A 7542-nucleotide genomic window follows, 5' to 3' on the forward strand; every position below is an offset into this window, starting at 1 on the left:
AAGAAAAAAAAGAAAAAAAACCCCACGTGACTGCTCGCGATAAGGAGCTGGCTCGCGTCGTTCACGTCAAAGAGCCGGCTCTAAGAGCCATTTTGTTCGCGAACGACCCATCACTAGTAGGCGGTTAAAGAGGTTTGTCATGTTTGAGTGGTGGTGGGGACCATTTTGTGGCATAATTTGCATAGTACAATTTTCTGATCTGTGTCAGACTTTTTATAACCAAACCATGTCCATGCTACAGAGGTAGCCTATCGTTTGGCAATAAGGTCCTTGATTTGTTTTGACTGGTCTTTCTGTTTTGAGCTACCTGGTTCTGCCTCATCTTCACTGGCCATGCTGTTATTCTCTGTGCCTTCATTCGCATGGTGACTGTAAGCCCCATTTATAGTTACTTTATGTTTTTATTTGAGGTCATTTGTTTGAAGCATATTCTGAAATTCGATGTTTGAATGATGTATTTTGTCATTATTTCGGCTTATTTTGAAAAGTCTCAACAGGATCTTGAGCTTTATTGTGAAAGGTTTATGTGGAAAATAAACAAGTGGACAGCAGAGCCACACAATGGTTTTACCGTAAAAACAGTTGCTTGTCTGTCCGTAGTGTGGTAATTTTTTAATATAAGAGAAAGAGAAAACTTAATTAAACCATTATTTCATTAAACCATGAAATAATATTGCCGTAAGCAGTTTATTTTGCAACACCGCGAAACAAACGATAGCGTATAATATGAAACATAGTCATTTTTATATCGTCATATATATTGGTATATCGAACAGCCCTAATCCTTTGTTTTTTGTTGCTGCTTTTTTATGTTTAAGGTAAAAAATGAATAAAAATACAAACTTTTTAAAATGCTTTGTTCCTCTTTTTTTCCTCAGAATAAATTGCAACTACACTCAATGGCTGAGATGGCGGAGCAACACAGCGACATGTTAACCCGACTGCTGAAGTTCCTGTGGGAACTGAACAACTCTAAAAAATCCAAGGAAAAGCTGAGTGCATTTGATTTAAAGCTCAGATGGAACTTGATGGACTAACGTGCAGGCTGCATTCAGGACTTTGTCACACTGGTATATGAAGAGTAGTAACAAGAGAAGTTGTGCACACACAATGTGTCACTTTATGCTTGCTCTTCTCCAGCCTCTGGTGTCACTTTGTAGTGATTTGCCTTATTATTGTCTTATTTGTTTGAATTTAGGTTCTGTGCGCACAAGCAGAGGTTTTTGCTTGGGAAGTAACCGTGACCTCGTTTTCAGAGCCTTGTCTAACATTTAATGGTCTTGAAACTTGTCAGACTTCTTCCTCTACTTAAACAGAGAAAAAGGTGTGCGTTAAGGATTTTGAACTATGATGTTTAAGTGTTGTCACTGCTGAGGATTCGTGGACACAGATCCTTATTCACTACGCTGCTGTATACAGTTTAACACTTCATCAGAACAAGCAGGACTTTGCTCCTCACTGTCTTTGAAAAACAAGAGCTGACAAAACAAGTCCAGTAAATGCACTTTTATCTTTAGGTTTGGAACAGTAATCTGTCTGTCTAGTTATCATATGGGAAAAAGTCCTGTGGTTATCCATCCATCCTGTTCGAATACACCCAATTTTCAGGAACACCATTATGATTTTAAAAATGGCTTCAATTAGTTTTTAAGAAATGTTTTTCAGTTGATTTCCCTACATTACAGAAACGTGCAGACGAGAAAAAACTGCGGATGGAACCCGGTTTCTTAGATAAGTTTGCTACTTGGTTTTTGAACACGTCCACGATTGTTTCAGAATCAGAATTGGAATCAGAAAGGGTTTTATTGCCAAATGTTGAGCAGGTTTACAACATTAGGAAATTGCTGGGGTACTTAGTGCAAACATACTGTCATATAACGCTTAAATAGACATAAAAATAAAACTAAGAATTAAAAGTGCTAAGTAGATAGATATATACATGAGTGCAGGTGGTGATCAGTGCCAAACATGGAATGATGCAGTGAACACAGCGTAGGGTCATGTGTTAGTGGTGGGAACAGTCATACGGTTATTGTTCATGAGTCCAACAGCAGAGGGGAAGAAACTGTTCTTATGGCGAGAGGTTCTGGTGCGAATGGACCGGAGCCTCCTGCCTGAGGGGAGCAGGTCAAACAGACTGTGTCCAGGGTGAGAAGGGTCAGCTGAGATCCGAGCTGCACGCCCCAGTGTCATGGAGGTGTACAGGTCCTGCAGACATGGGAGTCTGCAGCCAATCACCTTCTCAGCAGAGCGCACAACACGCTGCAGTCTCTGTTTGTCCCTGATAGTGGTGGTGATGGAGGAGGTGAGGATGGACTCGATGATTGCAGTGTAGAATTGCATCATCGTTTCCTCAACTATTGGCTGTTGTAACTGCATGAACGTGAGAACGTTCTCTGGTTTTTCCACTTTTTGCAAAGAGATTTGTAAACCAGCTTGTTGTGGTTTTCCAATGGGACTTCAACATATTCTTCTTTGATTTCTGTCCAGACTACAGTGGTAAACCTGTTTTGGAAGCCTGTCTAGGGGGGTGAAAATGCCTGCCTTATCAATAACAGACCTAACCACATCCTCATTACAGATTGTTTCATCAACTATTGGGTATTGTAACTGCATGAACGTGAGAACGTTCTCTGGCGTTTCATACTTTTTGCAAAGAGATTTGTAAACCATCTTGCTGAGGTTTTTAAAGTTCTCCAATGGAACTTTAACACATTCGTCTTTGAGTTCTGTCCAGACTACAGTGGTAAATCTGTTTTGGATGGCTTCAATCCTGTCTGGGGGCATGAAAATGCCTGCCTTATCAAGAGCACACCTAACCATGTCCCCATTGCAGAGTTCCACAGAAAGTCTGTATTTTTCTTCTTTTTCACGTGATTCAACTTGACACGTGTCTGTTAATGCCAATAGGTGTTGTTTGAACACACAAAAAACTGTGGTGTCAATCAGTGATTCGTCTAAAGTGGTTAATTTTTCATTTAGATCACTGAAAATGTCCTTGGCAACCTTTTCCAGCACTTCTGGGCCTAAAGGCACTTTAATGTTCTGGATTTCAGCCCAGACCTTCTCCAACAAACGTTCATGCATAGAATAGGAAGAGGGGGACACTGATATTTTAGCAAACTGTGAAAACACAGTTTGAATAAGTTTGCTCAGCCATATTTTATCCTCAGAGTTGTTTTCAGCCGGCACGCTTTCATGTTTAACAGGAGATTTCTGTGGGGTTGGAGCTTTTACCACAGAGCGAGTTTCTGCTTTTACAGAACTAGATGTATATCCATAAGATGGAACCAGGTGTCTTTTGAATGTGGAAATGATCGTTTCTTGGTGTTTTTCGTCTAAAAGCATAACGGAGAAAACAGCATGCTCTGGAATAGCAAGCTCCTTAGAGATCTCAGAGAAAATGACAGTTTCCACATTTTCTGCGATTTCTACTTCTTTAGACTGCAGCTGAGGCCAGAGTTTGTCACATTTTAGTTAATGGACTCAGGCGCAGACTGGGAATCTTTGCAGAGTTAACAATCAGTTTATTTACACAACGACACCTGGTGATACTATTTACAACGTGCTGGAGGGAGGGGAGGGGGGTCCAGGGTTCCGGGGTATGTGAGGGGAAAGACGGGAATCAGACGCACTCCAAAGGCTCTCTCTCTTCACTCCCCACACTGGGGAAACACAAATCCACTCACTCGTCCACACGAAAACAGGCAGGCAGGGAAAGGTCCGGGGTAGATCTGCACACAGAGACGGGGGTTAATGACGAACAGACGGAAATAACTTTACGGAGTTTAACTCACAAATGGTTGAGAGACTGACGCTGATAGCTCAACGATCCAGCGACGAGTGACACAGTGCTGCCGTCTTAAATCGGCCTTGCGATCATCCCGATAGGCAGCAGGTGCGTGGGCAAGGGGCGGGAGCCCATAATGAGCACCGCCCCGGCAGGTGGGTGAGAGAGAGAGAGAAAACATGTTGCCTAATACAGGATCAGCTGGTGAGGCACAGGGACCATGACATTGTCAAACATTTCTTTCTTGTAATTTTCAGCACAGAGATGTGCTGCTTTTTCGGCCTGTAAAATCACACCGTCAATGACTGAGTTTACGGCGTAATTCTTAGGAACGTCACAAGGTGTTACATTGAATGGATTTTCTATGGCGCTTTCAACTCCATCTGCGGAGCTGACAGAACTTGACTGATGCCTACAGCACATCCACAGGTTTTTGAGTTTTTTCTTTAACCCACCGCCACGTTCAGTCTTCCTTCGCTCGACTGTTTTTCTGCCAACAGTGGCAGAGGAGACGTCATGTGCAAGGGGAAGACCCCTGGTTTGCAGCTGTCAACTGCGAGCACAGGGTTTCCCCACAAATAGACCCTGTGCACGAGAAAATGCTAACTTCCTGTTTTAAGACCGGATGTAGGGTTGTACATTTCTGGTAGCTTTATTTTGCTGTCATTTGCTACTGCGAAGGTGGACTCAAAAATCATGTCCAAAATATGAAAACGGAAAGATTACGTTAAGTTACACAGAGCAGAGGGTACACTCACCATTGCTGTGTCATAAAAAAAATATCAAATGATCAATTGTGATGTTTGAAGAGCGTAGATCGATTGTTTGTTAGCTTAAATTAAGCAATTGAGCTTAAAGTTAAATTCATTAGTTCTAAAATCTGTCATTATTATTTATAGAAAATTTATTTCTCAAATAAATGTTTGAGACTGAAAACACGTTTTGATCTTTATTTTATAATGGATTTTTTTTAATAATTTTTTTTTACGAAGGTTTGAACTTTGAGAGTTTAAACAAGAGAGAAAAGTGTGAAACTGTTCATGTCTGTCTGAGAAAAGTGTATAAAATGTGTAGTGACGGGCTTTACAGCCTTAAAACATCTGAAATAATTGTAAAAAATAAAGCTGGCCACTTTGCAGATTTCACCTATCGCTGGTTATTTTTAGAACATAGCACCCGCGATAAATGAGGGAACTCTATACAAATACTGAGAAATTTCAATCCCTACTCTCTTTTGCTCTGAGGCGGAAGGGAATAATATCGACAAGTTGATGAACATCATCTACAGATATATTCGGTAAATGCCCAAGACATCTTGAGAAATGTAAATCGCCGCTTGATTCATCCATTTTGTTGACTTTTTTTTTTTTGGAAAACCCAACCGTAAACAAGACGCGAATATAACACCGAAAAAAAAAGCGCCCTACAGGAGTTTCCCCACTGGAAGTAGCATATGCTAAGGTTCACATAGTCTATTTAGAGAGCTGTTGTGTGGTGACCTTGTCTGCGCGACCTAACAGAAACTCGTCCCACTGCTCCGGTGTAATGTTGTCGAACAACTGGCCCACAAGTGATTTCACAGCACTTACTGTGTCATCAGTTGTGCAATTGTCCCGATTACTCCTAGCTTTTATATTTTTCATTGTGTTTAAATTTCTCTTTGCTTCATGAAAATTCATTCTAGGTTTGTTGTTAAAGGTACACTGAATTTAAAAAAAAAAAACTAATTAAAATTAAAACAAGTGAAAAATGCAAAGCTTTAATTAAAGTTGCAATCAGCAGTAGAGGGCCCTTGCACCTGCATTCTGCTATGGTCCGGGTACTTCCCAGTGTTTTGTGTTGGAGTTCTATTTCTTGATTATTGGTTAATCATGGTTTCAAATCAAATCACTTTTATTGTCACATCACATGTGCAGATACACTGGTACAGTACATGTGAGTGAAATTATTGTGTGCGAGCTTCACAAGCAACAGAGGTGTGCAAAAATACAATAACATAAGAACAAGCAAAATATAAGAATGGCTAAATCTGAGAATTATATGAATAAATATATGTACAATATAAGAGTGTATGCATATTACTGAATGTGTATACTAAATATGTATATCTACGTGTGTGTGTGTATATATGTGTGTATACATATTTTACAAATTAAATAGAGTAAACAATAAAATAAAATATATAAAATATACAGAGGTTGGTAGTTGGATATTGTGCAAAACAAGTGGCATTAATGTACAGTGTGTAGTGCATAATGTTAAAGTTCCAGTAGTGAAGGTGAGGTGTCTATGAAGTGTTCAGCAGTCTGATGGCCTGGTGGAAAAAGCTGTCTCTCAGTCTGCTGGTTCGGGACCGGATACTGCAGAACCTCCTTCCCGATGGAAGTAGTCTGAACAGTTTATGGCTGGGGTGACTGGAGTCCTTGATGATCCTCCCCGCTTTCATCAGGCACCGCTTCCTGTAGATTTTTTCTTAGTTCTGTTTCTCGCCTCCCTCGCTTTTGGTTGTTTGTCACTCTCCTTCAATAAAGCTCACTCACGTCTCAGCTAGTGCCTGCATTTTGGGCCCTTCTTTCTTACCCCAGCCGTGACACATGCATGTCGAGGCACGGTGCCGTTGATATGTGCTGCAGCTCGAGAGTGCCGTAGGTGAGGAGTGTCACTCTCACTAATTAGACAACACACTGCTGTGTGTCATTCACTGAAACCACCAATGAAAGATGTACATGAGATGATGATTATCACTCACTGCTGATTTCCTGTTGCCATTAGGTGGCGCTATAAGTGTCAACTGATATTTACACACTGCTGTGTCCAGACTTGGATTCTCATCACATGAAATTTTGGTTATATTGGACGATGAATACTTGAGATATTCAAGTTCATATTCTGTGGCAAACATGTTGATTTAATGAAATCTCTAGGAGGAGTTTATTATAATGAAAAGCTTAAATAAATGACACCTTAAGTTAAAAATCCCTGAGTTCCTGTTGCGACTTTTTTGCACATCTCAACATATTACATGAGGCCACCAAATTTCAGACACAGATAAAACATACACTACTTTAATGTTTTACACTAAGCACACTGACTTTATGCGTAATGAAATGTGCTACATATATTAAACTGATACTGATATTTAGTAATAGACATAATTTTTTATGTTTGTGTGCCACCTTAACTATATGAGGATCAAAAGCTAAACAGTCTCCTCTGTGGACCCTTCGTATCATTAGGAATAAGGGGCCCTGCGTGGAAGGCAGTGGATGAGATTACTGATGTCTGAACACAAAATACAGACACTGAAGCCGCAATGTTAACCTAAGGTATCCACCATTCTCCAATACAGGGTTTGTGTGTTTCAGTGGGCTGATTGCTCCATCTAGTGATTATTTTTTATCATCACATTCTTAAAAGACATCTGCAGTGTAGCATGCTTTACTTAACTTTACTTAACACCTTATCTGGACATATTTGGAGTTTACAGTGTTATTATACTCTCTCTCTCTCTCTCTCTCTCTCTCTCTCTCTCTCTCTCTCTATATATATATATATATATATATATGGTGTATCGACATCTAGTGTATATAATCAGTGTGACTTTTTCCCTTGAAAAATCTAAATAAATTGCACAATACATTTTAAGCAAACCAAATACTATAAAAATTAAAAATACATTTTATAACAAATTTGTCAAATGGTTCAATAATCTCAAAACAAAAAAGTTTGTGAATTTGCCTGAAATGATTTCA

Source organism: Neolamprologus multifasciatus, chromosome 9 (assembly GCF_963576455.1).
Source record: "Neolamprologus multifasciatus chromosome 9, fNeoMul1.2, whole genome shotgun sequence".
NCBI lineage: Eukaryota > Metazoa > Chordata > Actinopteri > Cichliformes > Cichlidae > Neolamprologus > Neolamprologus multifasciatus.